Here is a 19,917-nt window from a genome sequence, read left to right on the forward strand (position 1 = left end):
CTGCCTGTTTGCCAGGGCCCAGTTGTCTTCCAGCTCTTTGAATGCCTCCAGCCATTTCCTGAGCAAGACTGTAAATCCCCTGAGGCAGTCCATTTTGAAACCTCCTAATTCCCACATTGTTGTCCAGACCTGGGCACGGAGGCACCCTTGATGGGCCCGGAGACCCTGAAAGTCCCTTTGACATAAGAGCTTATGATTCCAAGGCTAAGGTGACATTTCAAAATAAGCATCAGTATTAGTTGATGGGTGTGTAGGGTCCCCAGATGCGTCAAGTGTGGGCAAGTTTCCTTTCTCCTTTCCTTTCTCTCTCCATATGAAAGGTGGACATTGACCAGAGCCCCTCGTGGCGACCTGGTTGGTTCTGGTGAGTCTATACTTCTTATTCTCATGGTCTCTATGCTTATATTTCTGTCTCTGCAGCATGGATCTCCAAGTGGGGCTGTGCATTCCTGCAGCTCCTGTGTGAGTGTGGCCACTTTGCCCACTGTTCTGTAACATTATACAAATGTAATCATATGCCAAGGAACAGGATCCAGAGTTGCAGTTATTTTGGGATATGCAGGAGCCTGTGGGAAAATGCTGGAACATATCTGAGTCACTCAGGCAAATACCTTTCTTTTCCGTGTTCCAGCATGTTTTGAACTTCCAGGCGGCACAAAAAAGCAGGTGCACACGCCCCTTGTGTTGGGCCTGCCCTTCCTGACCAGCACTCCCTGTTTCTCGGCTGTGCTATCACATTCTCTGAGCTCTGAAAAGTTAGTGCAGAGGGGTGAGGGGCAGGGCTCGATTAAGCCCTGGAGGCCTTAAGCGTGGAAAAAACTGTGGTGACTCTCTCCATAAGTGATTCAAAATAGGGACACCCTGGTGGCTCGGTTAAGCGTCCACAACTTGGGCTCAGGTCATGGTCTCACGGTCTGTGGGTTCGAGCCCCGCATCGGACTCTGTGCTGACAGCTCGGAGCCTGGAGCCTGCTTTGGATTCTGTGTCTCCCTCTCTCTCTGCCCCTCCCCCACTCGTTCTCTGTCTCTCTCCCTCTCTCAAAAATGAATAAACATTAAAACAAATTTTTTAAAAAGTGATTCAAAATAAAAACAAGCCCCAACGTAAGTATAGGGATGATCTGAATTTGCCATGTTATATACTCCGTTGCTTTTTTAAAAATGGAAGATTAAGTTCTCCCAGTTTGTGTGTGTGTGTGCGTGCACTTGAGTGTGGTCTTGCTTTCCTGGTACTCAGTCTGCCTGCTGTCCAGCACTGCCCACTAGGAACCAGTGCAGATGAGAAGGAGCCGCTTCCATCGCAGGGGAGGGCTCTGGGCAGGGAGAGCAGGGACCGGAGCAGGGAAAGCCAGCGATGCTCCCATCCTGCTTTCAGGGAAAGGGAGAGGAAGCAGCCACAGGTTCTGTAGACGGGTCCTCCCCAACCTCAGGAGCCCAGAAGAACGGGGCCAGAGCTCTGGGTGCATGGAAGCTGGCCTCAAGCGGTGCAGGGAGGTCGAGAGGGGGTTGGAAACGCTTTCCAGGTAGAACTCTCCCCTTCCTGCCCCTGCCTGCTGTAGCCAGAGCTTGCCCTGATGTCCTCGGTTGCCCGTGTGAAGGCTGGGCTTTGTCTACAGCCCTGTTACTGAGGAAGGAGCTCTTCTGTTGTCCAATCAGGAGTCCAACCATCCGTCTCTCCCTGGTTTTCTTCCGCTTCATCTCTCTTTCTCACGACAGGCTCCTTCCTCCGCCTTGGCGTATAAAAAGCACAAACCAGAAGGAAACCTTTCCTCCTTGCTCCTCAGTTTTACCCTCTTTATTATGAAACATCTTGAATGAACCAAAGTCACCACCTGGTCTCCCATACACTGCATTCCCCCCTGCATTCGCCTGCCCCCGCCCCCCACCACCCTGCGGGCCCAGAGCTGCACACAGTCATTGGAGCCACACCTCCCCATGCTCCTCTGCCAGACTCCCCTTCCTCCCCTCCCCACCCCCCACTCCTGAACAGGGAGGTCTCCCGCACCCCCTTCCTCCACCTGCTCTTATCACTGTGTGATGGCTACCTTGGTGTCAACCAGGCTAGCTGATAGCACCAAGATACTTAATCAAACGCTAGTCAAAGAGTCACTGTGGAGGAGTTTTGTAGATGGGGTTAATATCTACAGTCAGTTGACTTAAAGGAGATTACCCACGGTAATGGGGGGTGGGCCTCATACAATCAGTTGAAGGCCTTAAGAGCAAAAGCAGTTTTTGTGGAAACGAAGAATTCTGCCTCCAAACTGCAGCATCAGCTCCTGCCTGGGTTTCCAGGCTGCCTGCCTGCCCCACAGTCGTGTGAGCCAAGTCCTTAAAATAAATCTCTTTAAAACACACACGCACACACACACTGTATTTGCTCTGGACAACCCTGACTGAGATACAGTTTACGCTCTCACTGGGTCACTGGCTTCCACTTTCCAGACCCCAGTCACTTCTGGGTGTAAGTTTCTGATACTCTCTTTGTCCTGTATACCAAACTTACATGATAGTCGCCTACAGGATACACAGGCGAGATGAATAGAAGTCAAGTTCCAGGGTTCCCTTAGCACCAAATCAGATCCGTTCCAGCACACGCCCTCCTTGGGGTGTGATCTCAAATACTCGCAGAGGTCACCAGGTGGAGGAATGACAGAGCCAGCTGTCACAGTTGGGGGGGGAGGGGGGTACACAGAGGCTGCTGCTCAGCCCCAGCCAGTAGTTGTGTAGGAACATGGGTCTGGTGTTGTGAGGGTTTTCCAATGTTCAAGAAAGGCCAGAAATCTGTTCATGTGAAATCTCTCAATTTTAAAATATTTTTAAATGTTTTTTTAAAACCCAGCAGGCCCAACAAACCCATCTGCAGGCCAGATCTGGCCTTTGGGCTGCCAATTAGCAAGTTCCAAGTCCCACTGTGCTGTAAATACTTAATTCTTTTTATTTATTTATTTTTTAAAAAAATTGTTTTTTATTTTAAGTAGGCTCCACACCCAGCATGGGGCTTGAACTCACAACCCTGAGATCACGAGTCACATGCTCTACTGACTGAGCCAGCCAGGTGTCCCTGTTAAATACTTAATTCTGTCCCCCGTCCCTTCTGTGCCTCCCTCTTCTTTGAAGTGAGAGAGTGAGGACTGAGGCCCAGGGCCCTTTGACCCCACTGTAGCCCACTTGGGATGAAGTAAGTCAACAGGAGAAGTGGTGCCCAAGGGAAGGGACTTGGTTCCCTGCTCCCTTTCCTCCATCTTGCTGACATCGTGTTCATCCACCGCTCCCCCCCCCACCCCCGCACCCATCCAAGGCTTTCATCCTGTCACTCAAAGACCGCCAAAGGCACTTTGTTGAGTCTAGTTCAGAGTTGGCCTGCCTTCAAGGTACCCATTCCAGAGAAGTCAGTGGATGCCTCCAGGCCCCCTGTGTAAACAAAACTCAAACTCATCCCAGTCACTCCCGCTGTCTTACTGGCCTGCACTGGTCACAGGCATGTTGAGGGCAGTGGTGTCAGATAGGCTGGGAGGGAATTCCAATCCCAGCTTCCTCACTCAGTACCTCTGCGAATTCGGCAGGCTCCTCGCCTTTTTGAGCCTCAGTTTGTCCCCTAGTTAGTGGTGACAGTAAGAGTGCCAGACTCCACTTGAGTAACACGTTCCGTCCTGAGGACAACAACTCCCTCGAGATGGTCAGTGACCGGGCGCACTGTCCCCAGCATTCTTCCCTCCATACCACCAATGCCAAGGGGAAAGGGGCAGGGACGGGTCCACGATGTTGGTCCTTCTGGTCTCCAATCTCAAGATGGTATTTGAACAGAGTCCAGGGGAGGGGCCATTACACCCCATGCCAGTTTCTTCCCTCCCTCTCCACCTGTGTAACCTGCCAGTTCAAGTGTGGATGACATCTCTACAGTGCATTCCGGGCAGGGAATTTATGGTTGCAAGAAATAGGGAACAGAGACAACCCCCTGCCCCCGCGCCAAAGGACCTCAAGCAACAGGGTTTACAGCCAAGATCTCTGAGCCCTGGAACCTAGGAAATACCCAGGCCAGGCCTCGAGAGGAGCAGGCACTGAAGGAAGGCAGAGATCCCGGGGCCCAGGGTCTGCCATTGAACTAAACCACCAGCTCTTCCTGAAGTGCCCTGCTCTTCTCTCCCTACCAATGATTAGGACATCAGAGTCAGGGCACGTGATGCCATCAGGGGAGCGCTCAAGTTGGTAACCACTGGCCATTCCAGAGGTGGGCCTTCAGGGAGAATGGCTTCAGCAAAGGGAGATCAGGAGGCAGCGTGGTTCCCAGGAGCTGGAACCACTGTGGGGAAACACAAAAGAATATAGAAATAGGGCTGTAAGAGCCTACTGGCAGTTAATGCTCCTGGCGGTTGGTGCCCAACATGACAGTCACCCTTCAGGGCCCCTCAGCAGGGTGTCATGTTTGAGGAGGACAGTCCAACTCCAAAACTGAGACATAAAAAGAACGCCCCTTTCTACATCTATAAATAAAATGGAAGCAAATTCACCCCTAGGCGGTGGGATGTTGAGCTAGACAGAGCAGATGTGAGGGCCGGCCCCTGACCTGGAGCCTTGAAGGCGTCCGCGCTCAGCTGCGCATAATCCACATGGCTGCCCTCCTACCAGCCCTCCACTGACACAGGAAGGGTGGGGCATAGTAGACAAACTTCCGGCAAAAAGGACTCGGTTGAGAATCAGTCATGTGGAAATTCACAGTGGACAAGCTCCAGGAATGTGGCCCTAAATTTATGAGCTACAGATTCTTGAAACTTCTTAGTTTCAAATGACCACTGCAGTGTGGGAACGATATGAACAGTGGAGTTGACTCTCAAGGCTGTGTTGGAGCTGACGTATTGCATCCGGGAAGACACGGCTGTGCTTCTGTGTGCTTCTGTCAGCGTATAGCTGTGTGAGGCAGAGGGTTCTGGAAAGTTGTAGACGAGTCTTCAGAGGTGGTGGCAACTGCATTGGTAGCAGTGAAATCATCTAGCTTTGGAAGGGCTTCTGATCCCCAACGTCGTCCTTCAATCCCTCCCCGGGACACAGCTTCTGTATACATGGAACTCTGGCTTACATGGCCTCTCCACCACCACGTGGCCTCCCTGTATATCTGAACCTTTTCGTTTTCTCTCCCACTGCTCACTGTTTCATTCTCTGTTTTTTGCTTTTAATTTCAGCCTCCTTGAGATAGAATTCACATACCAAACAATTAGCCCATTTAAAGTATACGATTTAACGTTTTTTAGTATATTCATAGAGCTGTGCACCCAAAACCACGTCAGCTTTAAAGCATTTTCATCATCCCAAGAGGAAACCCCATACTCATGAGCATTTATTCCCCAGTCCCCCTAACCCTCCCCATACTCCCAGACCCTGGCAACCAGTAAGGTACTTTTGGTCTTTATAGGCTAGACTCTATTCCAGTCATTTCGTGTAAATTATATAATATGTGGTCTTGTGTGACTGGCTTCTTTCACTTAGCATAATGTATCCAAGGTTCATCCCTGTTACAGCATGTGTTAGTACTTCGCTCCTTTTTTTTTTAATATGAAATTTATTGTCAATTGGTTTCCATACAACACCCAGTGCTCATCCCAACAAGTGCCCTCCTCAATACTCATCACCCACCCTCCCCACCCTCCCACCCCCCATCAACCCTCAGTTTGTTCTCAGTTTTTAAGAGTCTCTTATGGTTTGGCTGTCTCCCTCTCTAACTTTTTTTCCCCTTTCCCTCCCCCTTGGTCTTCTGTTAAGCTTCTCAGGATCCACATAAGAGTGAAAACACGTGGTATCTGTCTTTCTCTGTATGACTTATTTCACTGAGCATAACACTCTCCGGTTCCATCCACATTGCTACAAAAGGCCATATTTTGTTCTTTCTCATTGCCACGTAGTATTCCATTGTGTATATAAACCACAATTTCTTTATCCATTCATCAGTTGATGGACGTTTAGGCTCTTTCCATAATTTGGCTATTGTTGAAAGTGCTGCTGTAAACATTGGGGTACAAGTGCCCCGATGCATCAGCACTCCTGTGTCCCTTGGGGAAATTCCTAGCAGTGCTATTGCTGGGGTGTAGGGTAGATCTATTTTTAATTTTTTGAGGAACCTCCACACTGTTTTCCAGAGCGGCTGCACCAGTTTGCATTCCCACCAACAGTGCAAGAGGGTTCCTGTTTCTCCACATCCTTCCAGCATCTATAGTCTCCTGATTTGTTCATTTTACCCACTCTGACCAGTGTGAGGTGATATCTCAGTGTGGTTTTGATTTGTATTTCCCTGATGAGGAGCGACATTGAGCATCTTTTCATGTGCCTAGTACTTCACTCCTTTTTATGGCTGAAAAATATCTATTGTGTGGATGGACCACATTTTATTTATCCATTCATCAGCTGATGGACTGATTATATACAAATTATGCTGCTATGAACATTCATGTACAAATTTTTGCGTGGACGTATGTTTTTCTTTCACTGGAGAACATACCTAGGAGTGGAATTGCTGGGTCACGTGGTAACTCTATGTTTAACTTTCTGAGGAACTGCCAGACCATTTTCCAAAGTGGCCGCACCGTCTTCCATTCCTGCCAGCAGTGTGGGAAGGTTCTAATTATTCCCCATCTCATCCTTGACCTATCTCAGTTAAAATGTTTGGCAGCATAGATTCGACTGACTGCTCATCTCTTAGCACCAGATGATACAGTTCACTGACTAGGTCATGGGTTGTCTGCCTCGTGCCGGGTACTCTGCACTGGGCAGATCAGCTAGGGCCAGAGTGATGAAGCAGAGAAACACGGTTCAGCACACGGCTACTGAACACCCATCCCTGCCGCAGAGTCTCTGGGAAAGAGAAGAGGTCTGAACAACATGATTTCCTGAAGACGCAGTACTTGAGGGTGGTACCAGCTTCATCCAAGTCCCAGGGCCATGTGCGTGAAGAGGGCAGTGGACTGAGAAAGAAATAGGTATTGCTTTTCTTGGGTCTTGAAATGAGGCAACTTAGAGGAGACCTTGTAACTAGTTTGATCTGCTTCAACCAACACTTTGGGGCTACAAGAGTCAGTTCTAATTTTTCCAAGTAGTTGCTTGAGTGCCTGCATCCTCTTAGGAGCAGGAAGTCTAGGGTCTTCTTTTTTTTTTTTTTTTTTAACTGGGGAGTCCCAGGGACTGCTACTGGGGGCCTGAGGGGTCAAGAGGCATAGGAGGGGATCTGAGCCCCGGTACCTGGAGGTCTGAGGACCAAAGACCAGGGTTTTCTTCCTTCCTCCCTGAGTTGTCCAAGGACCTCAGGGGTGTACCCACTCAGGTCAGTGGGAGTCAATCCTGCTACAGGTGCAGGGAGACAGAGAGAACAGGAGGTGTGATTTGTTCACCAGCTAGTGCCTCAGAGGTACCCTCAGGTTTGCTGTTGAAAGGGGGCCCTTCCTTGTTGGATAGACACTTGCTCCTTTTGCAGAGACCTGGCCTGGATCCCTAAGGCCTCCACTTAAGGCTGCTCTAGGCATCAAGTTCAAAGATTTCTTGGATCACAACGATACACCCAGCAGTTGGATCCAGAGCTTCCTCCTCGACTTACCCTGTGCAAGAACCGGCATGTGATCTTCATGAAGACTCCTCCCAGGCTCGAGGCCCAGGAGGAATGGATATGGACCTTTCCAGTTCATTGAATTGCAAACTCACATACCTGTCAGTATAAGCACGTAAACAATTTACTTAGCATAAACAATATGGCTGCTCAGAGGGGAATAAGATGTGTAAAAGACGTAGGGGTAAGAGTGGAGTCTATAAATCCATGTTATCAGTCAAGTGGCAAAACCAGGAGGGGCCCTGAGAAGCCCTTCATTGGGCAGCACGTTGACCTTTTACATCCCCTCTATGTGTGATGCTGAGGAGGTACTTGTCACCATAACAAGACTCTTCTGAAAGAGAGAAAGTCTTGTTCACCTGAACAAGAGTCTAAGCCAACTTTAACAGAACACAACCAAATACTGTCAACCAATTTTTACCTGTGGCCTCCAAGTATGACCTCCCACAAACCCTCACTCGGCTCCCTTCCAGCCTCCCATCCTCACACCCCAACCCCCTGGTCTCCATTTTGGATTTCTCCCATAGAGTTTCCTTGGGCTGGGCGGGGTGTGCTTCAGTATTCCTTTCTGTCAGTGACCTTACATCTATCCCAAACAGCTTTTCTGATCTTTGAATCTCAGAGAGAAAGGGCTGGGATCTGGAGATTTTGCCTCCAGAAGGTTCCATGACTGTTGGACACTTTTCCACTCTTTCTCCCCGGCAACCAGCTTTATGTGGCAAGAGGTATGAAGGGCAGGCTTCCTCAACTCTTTAAAAAGCTTTCTACCACTTTCCACTCAGGGCAGCAAAGGCCTACTTGCCCTACATTTTCATAATCAAAAGAATCCACCCAAAGATTCTTACCTGAATAATGAAAGTTCTGAGATGGCTTTGGGCCTACCCTCTGACATAGAAGCAGCTGGCGTCATTTAGAAATTTCTCCCAACAGGTATCTAGTTATATTAACATTTTTGGAGAGAATTTTGACAAATTATTGGATCATAAAGTTCTTTCAGACAAAAAAGATCATTATCTAAAAACATGTTTAAACCCTCAGGATTTAAAAATATTAAAACTATGGTAACTCTTCCATTTTGAGTTTTTGTTCATTACATTGCACCCTAATGATCAACATATCAGAAAATATATACTTTAAAAATAAAATGACACTTCATGGGGCGCCTGGGTGGCTCAGTTAAGCGACTGATGCTTGGTTTCCACTCAGGTCTTGATCTCATAGTTCGTGAGATCAAGCCTCACGTCAGGGTCTGTGCTGACAACTCAGAACCTGCTTGGGATTCTCTCTCTCCCTCTCTCTCTACCCCTCCCTCACTCAGGAGTGCATACATGCTCGCACTCTGGCTCTCAAAATAAATAAGTAAACTTAAAAAAAAGATATTTCATAATTATTTCATGAACGGTTTTAAGGATAAATTTTCTCAGAATGACAGGAGAGAGAGAGAGAGAGCGAGGAGAGGAGAGGATAAGTAGAAAGGGAGGAAGTGGGTCCCAAGAATAACTTATTAATTAGTACAAAATATGGGGCTGAAATGGTTGATTTTGGATTAATGTGATTTTTTGGTGATACATTGTAATATGAAACTCAAAAACCTTTCTTTATAGCTAAGGCTTTACCAAAGCTATTTAAAGTTTTGAAATCACTGGGGGTGGGAGCGGGGTGGGGGTGGGGGGAATTAATTTACGGTACAGGTTAAGACTATGCAGCCTCTGGTCTCGGTGGACTGTGGCTGTTAAATTGGCCCCTGGAGTCCTCAGATCCTGGCTCTTCACCCCCAGCACACACACACACCCCCACCTCCGGTAACTCACTGTGTGTTTTAGCAAGCCAGTTCCCCTTGGACTCACAAAATTCTGCTTCAGTTCTGTAATTCTTAAATAGAATTCAACCACACAAATTATTAAAATCTGCGGTGAGGTAGCCCCTCTTGACCAGTAGGGGGCGACGGGTGACTATGCCTTCCATTTTTACCCTCTCCACCGCCCCCTACCCCTCCTTCCCCCCCAGAGGAAACTTGCCCACTTTCTCTGGAAGTCATTCCTATGATTGGGGTCTCCATTTTGGAATGAATTACCACTTTAATTATTTTTTATTTCTTATAATATGAATGATACCCTAACAAAGACTAAGGCCTTATTTGAAAACCAAATTTAAGGAAGAAAGTACAGGGATGAGGTGCTGATCTAAAGATTAGAGCACATATGTGCATTCATTCACTCTTTCGTTCCATGAATGAGTGACCCCCCCCCCTTTTCTAAAATTGGGGAGATTTGCGAATCAGAGATAATCAAATTCACAATCTGATTAACATTCCATTCAAAAAATGGAAACTGACTGCACCCACCTGAGATCTGGCCCAGTCACCATTGGCTTGGTTTTCTAGCAATGGAAGCCAGACTTTAGGGGGAAAGGCAGATTTCTCAAGCACTTTAATGCCAAGTTTATTCTTTCATAAGGAGTGGGGTCAAGATAATGTTGACAGGAAAAAATAGGATTTCCTTCTATGAGACTGGACTATTTTACCCTTGTATGAGAATGGAAAAATTAACAACGAGACATGTTTGTTTCTTAGATAATTAGTAAGAAAGAGCCCCCCCACCCCTGATAACACCACCACTACTAGCTGTCTCCCATAGCTCATGCTGGTGGCAGCAATTACAGGAAATCAGAGCACCCACCCACCGTCTTGCCCCATCTTAGGACTGGAGCTGCCTCCCTCTAGGGAGAATGAACAAAGTGTGGGCAGAGAAGAAACAACATTGTGGTAAAGCCTAAAGCCTGCATTTGAAACATGGAAGGCAGAGTGAGAACAACTTCTTTCTGTAGAGAGAGGTGCTTCCAGTGAGGTAGATTGGCAGTCCAACCCTCCTATCAAGAACAGCTAGAAAAACTGGATGAATCATATAAGATGTGTCTTTGAAAATGAGCTACCATGGTGGTGAGGGTTTGAGGGCCAAGATCCTGGAGAGAAAGGTTAGCAGAGAGATCAGCTTTGAGGCATTTGCCCATTCTCAAGAGGCAGAGACGCTTCCAACGTTTTATGCTAAAGAGACAAAAATTAGAGTTCAGGCACACCAAGCGGGAGGAGGCTAGGTAAACCCTTCAGGCTTTCAGCTGGGACATCCCAAGAGGAAGAGGTGATGATAGAAAAACCCTCACAAAGATTGAAGCCCCATTTCCAATCAGCTCAATTTTTGATCATTATTGTTATTATTATTTTTACTGATTATTCAACTTCAGTGCTATTGTCATTTTGTGCCAGCTAATTCTCTGTTGTGGGGAATGTCCCACCCCATGCACTGTAGAATGTTTAGCAGCATCCCTGGCCTCTACCCAGTGGCACCCCCACATACGTACCAAGTTCAGACAACCCAAATTGTCTCCAGATATTGCCAAATGTTTCCTGGGGGGCAAAACTGCCTCCATTTGTTTGTTTAGAATTGTTTAGGTTTATTTATCTATTTTGAGAGCACACGCACGAGTGGGGGAGGGACAGAAAGAGGGGGAAGAGAGAGAGAATCCCAAGCAGGCTCTGTATTGTCCGCGCAGAGCCCGACGTGGGGCTTGAACCCATGAACCATGAGATCGTGAGCTGAGCTGAAATCAAGAGTCATCACTTAACCAACTGAGCCACCCAGGCGCCCCAAATTGCCCCTGTTTTAAAACCAGAGTTTGCCAGGGTGGCTCAGTCAATTGAGTGTCTGACTCTTGATTTTGGTTCTGGTCATGATCCCAGAGTCATGGGATCAAGCCCCACATTGGGCTCTGAGCTGAGCGTGGAGCCTGCTTGAGACTCTCTCTCTCTCTCCCTCTCTCTCTCTCTCCCTCTCTCTCTCTCTCTCCCCCTCTGCCCTTCTCCCCTGCTCACACTTTCTCTCTAAAAACAAAACAAAACAAACAAACTCAAGTTTAAGGGTACCTGCCCAGACTGCCTGGCCAGAAGCAAAATAAATGTTTTATCACCTCAGATTATATCCATAGTTTTTCATTCATGATATCCAGCACCTAATAAATAAATAAATAAATAAATAACTTCTTAAGCGATGATAAAGTTGACAGACATAAAAAGACAAACCCACAATCATAGTGGGAGATTTTAGGACACATTTCTCAGGAAGTGATGGACTAAGCCAGAAAAAAAAAAAAAAAAAAAAAAAAAATCAACCAGATCTGGACAACAGCCTTCAACTGTGAAGAGGGGGAGTCTCTGGCAAGGGTATCAGGTCTAGATGAAAGAGGGAATTCCGCGAGAAAAGGCAATGATACTGTGATTTATAATAAATACATATTTGGTCTTGGACTCTGTTCCTGGCACAGTTAGTTCTTAAACACTTGTAACTTTCTAAGTGTTAAGAAGATAAGGTGTCTTTTGTCATGTGAATGAGGTGACTTTTGGAAAGCCTTAGTTCACCTAAGGATGGGGACTGGCCACCAGAGGAACCAACCATGTGATAAAGGAGGTGGAACTTTCGGAACTGCTCCCACCCCTCTAGGGAGGGGAGAGGGGCTGGAGACTGCATTGAGTCACCAATGGCTAGTGATTTCATTGGTCATGCCTACCTAAGGAAGCCTCCATGAAAACCCAAAAGGAAGCGGTCTGGGGAGCTTCCCAGTTGGTGAACATGTGGAGATTTGGGGAGAGTGTTGCACTTGGAGAGTGCACAGAAGCTCTGTGCCCTTTCCCCATACCTTCTATGTATCTCTTCCATCTGGCTATTTCTGAGTTATATCCTTTTATAATAAGCCAGTAATCCAGTAAGTAAAATGTTAAGTCTCTGAGCTCTGTGAGTCACTCTAGCAAATGAATTGAACCCAAGAAGGGGTCACGGGAACCTCCAATCTGTAGCCTCTTGGCCAGAAGCACAGTTGATTATCTGGACTTGTGATTGGTATTAGAAGGGTGGGGGCAGGTGGTGAAGGCAGTCTTGTAGGACTGAATCCCTTGACCTGTGGAATCTGACGCCCTCTCCAGGTCAGTAGTTTCAGAATTGACTTGAATTGTAGGACAGCCAGCTGCTGTGGGAGAATTGCTTGATAGTATGGAAAAAACCCACACATCAGAAGTGGGCGTAGCAATAATAGGGGCGTTGTGGGGAGACGTACAGAGATGGCGAGAAAAGGAATGTCTCCGTGGGCCCCCTCTTTCCGGAGGCCTAAGGTTATAAGACCTCTTTTCTATGGGTGGCACAAGTTTGTGGCATTCGTACAGATGTTTCTTTTTTGTTCCTTCCTCTAAAGATTATACCGGCTGCCTCCATCATAGCTCAGTCATGTTTGGGTCAGAAAAGACTAGTAAGGCAGGCAAAAGGCAGGCGGTAAGCACTTTCTAATCAACTGGGAGGTGTCTCCAACAGCCAAAGTCCTCTCCCGCTCCTACCATTAAGGTACCACCAGGTATCACCAGACTCAAAGAGTCCAGTATCTGAGGGCAGTCACTGAATTGGGAGAAAGTAGGACTGAATATCTGATTTCTGTCTCCACTCTCCCCTCGATATTTTGGCAAGAAGTACTCTGGCACAAAGAAGAGGGGCCTACATTATTGATACCTGCTACATGGCAGACATTCTTTTTTTTTTTTTTTTTAATTTTTTTAACGTTTATTTATTATTGAGAGACAGAGAGAGACAGAGCACGAGCATGGAAGGGGCAGAGAGAGGAGGAGACAGAATCTGAAGGAGGCTCCAGGCTCTGAGCTGTTAGCACAGAGCCTGACGCAGGGCTCAAACTCACAAACCCAGCGAGATCATGACCTGAGCCGAAGTCAGACGCTCAACCAACTGAGCCACCCCGGAACCCCAGACATTATTCTAATTGTGGCTAAGACACAGAGAGGGTAAGATTGGGGTAAGAGCTGGATAAGACGTATCCTTTGCCTTCAGGGAGCTCCTTTCAGCCTAGAAGGGTGATTGGCAATAAAAAAAGTAAAGCAGTAGTTTGAATACAGTGTGCTGGGGCAATGCCTGGCAGAACATAATTTGCTGATAAGATACAGATGTAATCGGGACTCTTATGAGTGGTTCATGGAGAGAGAGGACAGTAGATTAGAGGAATCTAGTTAAGACGTTGAGCATCTTCTGGGGGAACAGGGTTAACATGAACAAAAAAGCCTGCAGGGGGAAAAATATGAAGAGTATTCAGGGAAAATTTTATTCGACAGTGACTGAGAGCCTACTCTATACCAGGCACCGGGCTAAGAGCCAGATGTCCATCAGCAAACAAGACTCAGTCCATCCCCCCATGTTCCTCTGGGCTGATCTAGTAGGGCAGATTGAAAAAGAAAGAAGTAATTTAAGGGCCTGATGGGAAGAAGTTCCCTGGCGAGCTGTCTGGAAAAGCTAGGACACAGAGCACAGTAAAACTTTCGATTGTGAGTAACTTGTTCTGTGAGTGTTCCGCAAGACAAGCAAACATTTTTTTTTTACTTTTTTTTTAAATGTTTATTTATTTTTGAGAGAGAAAAAGAGACAGAGTGCAGGCGGGGGAGGGGCAGAGAGAGAGGAAGACACAGAATCTGAAACGGGCTCCAGGCTCTGAGCTGCCAGCACGGAGCCCGACGCGGGGCTCGAACTCACAAACCGTGAGATCATGACCTGGGCTGAAGTCGGATACCTAACGGACTGAGCCACCCAGGTGCCCTGACAAGCAAACATTTCTGATACATTTTAACTTGATAAATAAGCTCTGTCTTGCGAGACGAGTAGTGCCACCTGCAGTGGTGGCCGCCAAATGTCACATGATCACAATTCAGCCAATGGTTCTCTCTCTCTCCCTGCAGGATTGTGGGTGGTCGCCAACGCAATGTCACATTTCCATGAACTCCTCAAAAGGAGACGAAAGCAAGTGTCATTGATTAGGTTCCTTGTTAAAGTTGCACAAAAAGAAAAACATTCCATTGAGCCAACAGATAGCAGTGATTCCATGGGTGATAGTGAAAGTCATCCTATACACTAACCCTCCTCTCTCTTGTCTCCCTCACAGCAGCCACGAAGGTTTTCAAAGGTAAGGGCAGGTGAATTTGTTTATTTTTTTAAATTTTGTGTTTTCTTTATTAATTTGTATTATTTTACCCTGTCATAATCATTTTTATAGGAATATTTTTGGGTTATGGAATGAATCATCTGAGTTTCCATTATTTCTTATGGGGAAATTCGCTTTGATATATAAGTGCTTGGGTTACAACCATGTGTCTGGAATGAATTATGCTCACAAACCAAAGTTTTACTGTATGTATGTGTATATATATATATTTTTTTCTGATTTTAGAAGTAATGTATTTCCATTGAAAAAAATTTAGAATACAAAAAAATATATATAAAGAAAAATATTTTCCGTATGGTTAACACCCTGGGATAATTGCTATTAGCATTATATTTCCTTTTATTATTTTTTTCTATGCATATGTGCTCTACAAAATTATATGGCCTTATATTCAGCTTTGAGTATTGTTCAATGAAAAGGCAAGCTGTAGGGGCACCTGGGTGGCTCAGTCGGTTAAGCATCTGACTTCGGCTCAGGTCATGATCTCACAACTCGTGAGTTCGAGCCCTGCGTGGGCTCTGTGCTGACAGCTCAGAACCTGAAGCCTGCTTCAGGTTCTGTGTCTTCCTCTCTCTCTGTTCCTCTGCCACTCGCACTCTGTCTCTCTCTCAAAAAGAAATAAGCATTAAAAACATTAAAGAAAGAAAGAAAGAAAGAAAGAAAGAAAGAAAGAAAGAAAGAAAAGGCAAGCTGTAGAAGAGAAGCTGAATGATAGCATTTAGGTTGCATTTACGTATATATCTTATGTTAGTCCTCTCAGGTCTGGGAAACATAGGTCATAGTATAAATAGACATTTTCCATTTGCAACTACGTGGATGGAACTGGAGGGTATTCTGCTAAGTGAAATTAGTCAGTCAGAGAAAGACAAAAATCATATGACTTCACTCCTATGAGGACTTTAAGAGACAAAACAGATGAACATAAGGGAAGGGAAACAAAAAGAATATAAAAACAGGGAGGGGGACAAAACAGAAGAGACTCATACATATGGAAAACAAACTGAGGGTTGCTGGTGGGGGGAGGGGGGATGGGCTAAATGGGTAAGGGGCATTAAGGAATCTACTCCTGAAATCGTTGTTGCACTAGATGCTAACTAATTGGGATGTTAATTTTATAAAATAAAAAATTAAATTAAAAAAAAGAAGCTAAAAAAATAGACATTTTCTCTGGAAACAAAATACAGAAAACTTACTTTGTAAGTCCGACATTTCAGTACTCTTTCAACTTTTTGGAAAAACTACGGGTTTCCTTTGTCATCTGAATAAAGAGAGGGGCAATTTCCTTAGCATCAATTCCTCACTCCATGTTTAATACATACGCAGATGACCATTGCTATTTGCTCCCTGGCTCATCTGTCAAAAGCAGTGTTTATAAAGTTTGAGTAAGCTGTATCATAGAGCACAGAGGATTGACTGATACAGCTAGAAACAGCCAGAATATGGCACTCTGTCTTTGAAGCTCTGTATTAGAGCCAGGTGCTCCTTAAGTCCAATGGTAAGCAATCGTATACAGCAGTTCAGCGCCTGCAGGCAGTGACTTAGCAAGTCTGTGAGGCATTTGACATGATATTTTACACATCGAACCCAAGCTGCTAAAGGCCTGATAGAATGGTACCTCGGACTAAGGCAGAGCAACGGGGTCATTGTGGCTCCCCTCTTACCAGGCAGGCATGGGCAGAAAGGCAGAGGAGACCCACCCTGTCCTGGGCAGGGGGGGGGGGGGTGGGGGCTGGTGCACAGAGCTCCATCATTGGTGCTGAGGACACCGAGCTGAGGGGCTCTGTTTGAGGATGATCTCACCACCTGCCTCTTCTGAGACCCTGCTTTAACCATTATCCCAGCTCTCTTACGTGTTTAACTTCCGTGTCTCTTGATTTTCCCAGGAGCATTAAACTTACTCTCAGCACTCCATTTAGTTATCCTCCCTCGCAAAACCAAATTTCTTTTCTTTTTTTTTTTTTAATTTTTTTTTCAACGTTTATTTATTTTTGGGACAGAGAGAGACAGAGCATGAACGGGGGAGGGGCAGAGAGAGAAGGAGACACAGAATCTGAAACAGGCTCCAGCCTCTAAGCCATCAGCCCAGAGCCTGACGCGGGGCTCGAACTCCCGGACCGCGAGATCGTGACCTGGCTGAAGTCGGACGCTTAACCGACTGTGCCACCCAGGCGCCCCAAAACCAAATTTCTTAAAGGAGTTGTCTACACTCACCACCTCTGCTTTCTTACTTCCTGTTTTGCTCAAGTTTCTTGGGAGTAGAGACACATCTGGCTGGCTCAAGGGAACTGCCTATTGCAGGGACACGTTGGAAAGCATGTGCAAGTCTAGAGATGGCCTCATAGAAACTTGGAATGGGGACTGTCAGCCCATCAGGATCAGGTATTCCTCATCTCCCCTTCCCTCCCCTCCTTTTCCTCTCCTTCTCTGTTTCTCTCTGGACATCTTTCCATTCTCCCCCTCTCTCTACTTCTCATCTCATCCCATAATGCCCACTCCAACGCCAGTCAACCTCAGGATCTTCAGCTCCCACTGTCAACAGAGGCCCAAGAGAGATGGAACTTAATTAGCCTGGTAATTTCCTCACTTGAGGAGACAAGTCATAGGTCACTGGCCTCATATTATAGGATACAGCTATTTCAGGCCCCAGGATCATGGACAGAGCAACCTGCCTTAGAAGGGACTGTGGAGAGAAGAGCAGTCAGTGAGAAGCATCTTTGTTTTCCTCCCATTCACTCTTTAACCCAAGGCAATTGGTTTATGTGCTTGGCAGCCTGGAAGCTGCTCTCACTGAGGTCATAAACAACGTCTTTGTTGTTGAATCCAATAGATAGTTTCATTTATTTCTGTATATGAATGTTCAGCAGCTTTTGAATTGATTGACCCTTCTCCTGCTCCTTTGTCTATGACTTGCATGAAATATACACTCGTCTTAGTTCTCTTCCTGCTTTTCTGTCTGCTTCCTTCCTGCCTGTCTTGTGGGCTCCTGTTCCTCTACCTCTCCTCTCAAGGCTGGCCTTCCTCTGGGCCCATATTTTCCTTTCCTCTCCAGAGTCCTCTCTTCCTTTCTAGTAGCTCTCCAGGCCATCTCGTTCTCCCACATGTTCACGGTCACCTGCTCTGTCCTAATAGGTTCTAACTTTATATGTCTGCCTGACCTCCGCCCAGACCCCTTCACCAACTGGACAGCTCCACCTGGATGCCCCAACAGAAACGTCAAAGTCATTTTGTGTACATTTGAACTCACCACCTTCTTCCTCAAACTTCCTCCTCCTCTGTTGTTTTCTACTTCTGCCGATGGCGCCACCCACTTGCCTGAGCCAGAAACTGGACACCATATCCAATGCCCACCTCTCCATCACTCTCCACATCCAAACAACAACACAAAAGAATTGACAATAAGTTTTTAATAGACCCAACACCCAGTGGTCCACTTCCTAAGTATCCATCTTTTCTTTCTCCTTCCTGCCATCACTATCATTCCTGGGTCCTTCAAACAGCCTCCTAACTGGGCTCTGTACCTTCATTTTTTCAAACCCTAATCCAGTTACCCCACAATGGCCTGAGTATTCTTTTCTTTCCTCCTTTTTATTGTTTGCTTATTTTTTTTTAATTTTTTTTCAACGTTTTTATTTATTTTTTTGGGACAGAGAGAGACAGAGCATGAACGGGGGAGGGGCAGAGAGAGAGGGAGACACAGAATCGGAAACAGGCTCCAGGCTCCGAGCCATCCGCCCAGAGCCTGACACGGGGCTCGAACTCACGGACCGCGAGATCGTGACCTGGCTGAAGTCGGACGCTTAACCAACTGAGCCACCCAGGCGCCCCTGTTTATTTATTTTTAAGTAAGCTCAACGCCCAAAGTGGGGCTTGAACTCACGACCCCAAAATCGAGTCACATGGTCTACCAACTGAGCTAGCCAGGTGCTCCTCCTTCCTCCTTTTTAAAGGAAATATAGTTTTAGTATTTTTATGTATACACAAAGACCCAAATCACTACCAAACAATGAAGGCATGACAGCTTTATCTTTTTTTTAAAGCTTGCTTATTTTGGGGGCACCTGGGTGGCTCAGTCAGTTCAGTGTCCGACTTTGGCTCAGGTCATGATCTCACAGTTCGTAGGTTCAAGCCCTGCATCAGGTTCTTTGCTGACAGCTCAGAGCCTGGAGCCTGCTTTGGATTCTGTGTCCCCCTCTCTCTCTGCCCCTCCACTGTTCACGTGCTATCTCTCTGTCTCAAAAATAAATAAACATTAAGAAATATTTTAAGTTTGTTTATTTTTGAGAGAGAGAGAGAGAGAACAATTGGGAGACAGGCAGAGAGAAAGGGGATAGAGAATCCCAAGCAGGCTCCCCGATGCCAGTGCAGAGCCCGATGTGGGGCTCGAACCCACAATCTGCAAGATCATGACCTGAGCCAAAGTCAAGAATTGGATGCTTAACACACTGAGCCACCCAGGGGCCCCAAGACAGGTTTAATATAACTATATTTGTTGCCTTTTTAACTTCTTGCTGTGAATAATTTTTAACATACACTAAAGGAGACAGATTATTATTATTTTTAGTTTCTCTATTTATTTTGAGAAAGAGACAGAGAGTGCAAGCAAGGAAAGGGCCAAGAGAGGGGGAGAGAATCCCAAGCAGGCTCTGTGCCATCAGCTCAGAGCACAACGCGGGGCCCAAACTCACAAACTGTGAGATCATGACCTGAGCCTAAATCAAGAGTAGGATGCTTAACCAATTGAACCACCCAGGCACCCCTAAAGGAGACAGATTATAATGTTCTTAAGTTCCCACCCCTCTAGCCCCAACAACCAGCAACCGAGGCTAGGCCTGCCCTATCCCTATCCCAGCCCACTCCCCTCTCACATAATATTTTGAAGCAAAGCCCATATATCCTATCATTTCATTCATAAATATTTCAGGATGAATTTATAAAAGATAGAGATTTTTAAAAATACCATCAGCACACCTAAAAAGAATTCATAATTCTTTACATCATTAAATATCTACTGTTCAGATTTCCAATTGTCTCATAAATGTCATACATTTTTTTAAAACTTGGGATCGGGGCACCTGGGTGGCGCAGTCGGTTAAGCGTCCGACTTCAGCCAGGTCACGATCTCGCGGTCCGTGAGTTCGAGCCCCGCATCAGGCTCTGGGCTGATGGCTCAGAGCCTGGAGCCTGTTTCCGATTCTGTGTCTCCCTCTCTCTCTGCCCCTCCCCCGTTCATGCTCTGTCTCTCTCTGTCCCAAAAATAAATAAACGTTGAAAAAAAAAAAAAAAACTTGGGACCTA

Source organism: Prionailurus bengalensis, chromosome D2 (genome assembly GCF_016509475.1).
Source record: "Prionailurus bengalensis isolate Pbe53 chromosome D2, Fcat_Pben_1.1_paternal_pri, whole genome shotgun sequence".
Taxonomy (NCBI): domain Eukaryota; kingdom Metazoa; phylum Chordata; class Mammalia; order Carnivora; family Felidae; genus Prionailurus; species Prionailurus bengalensis.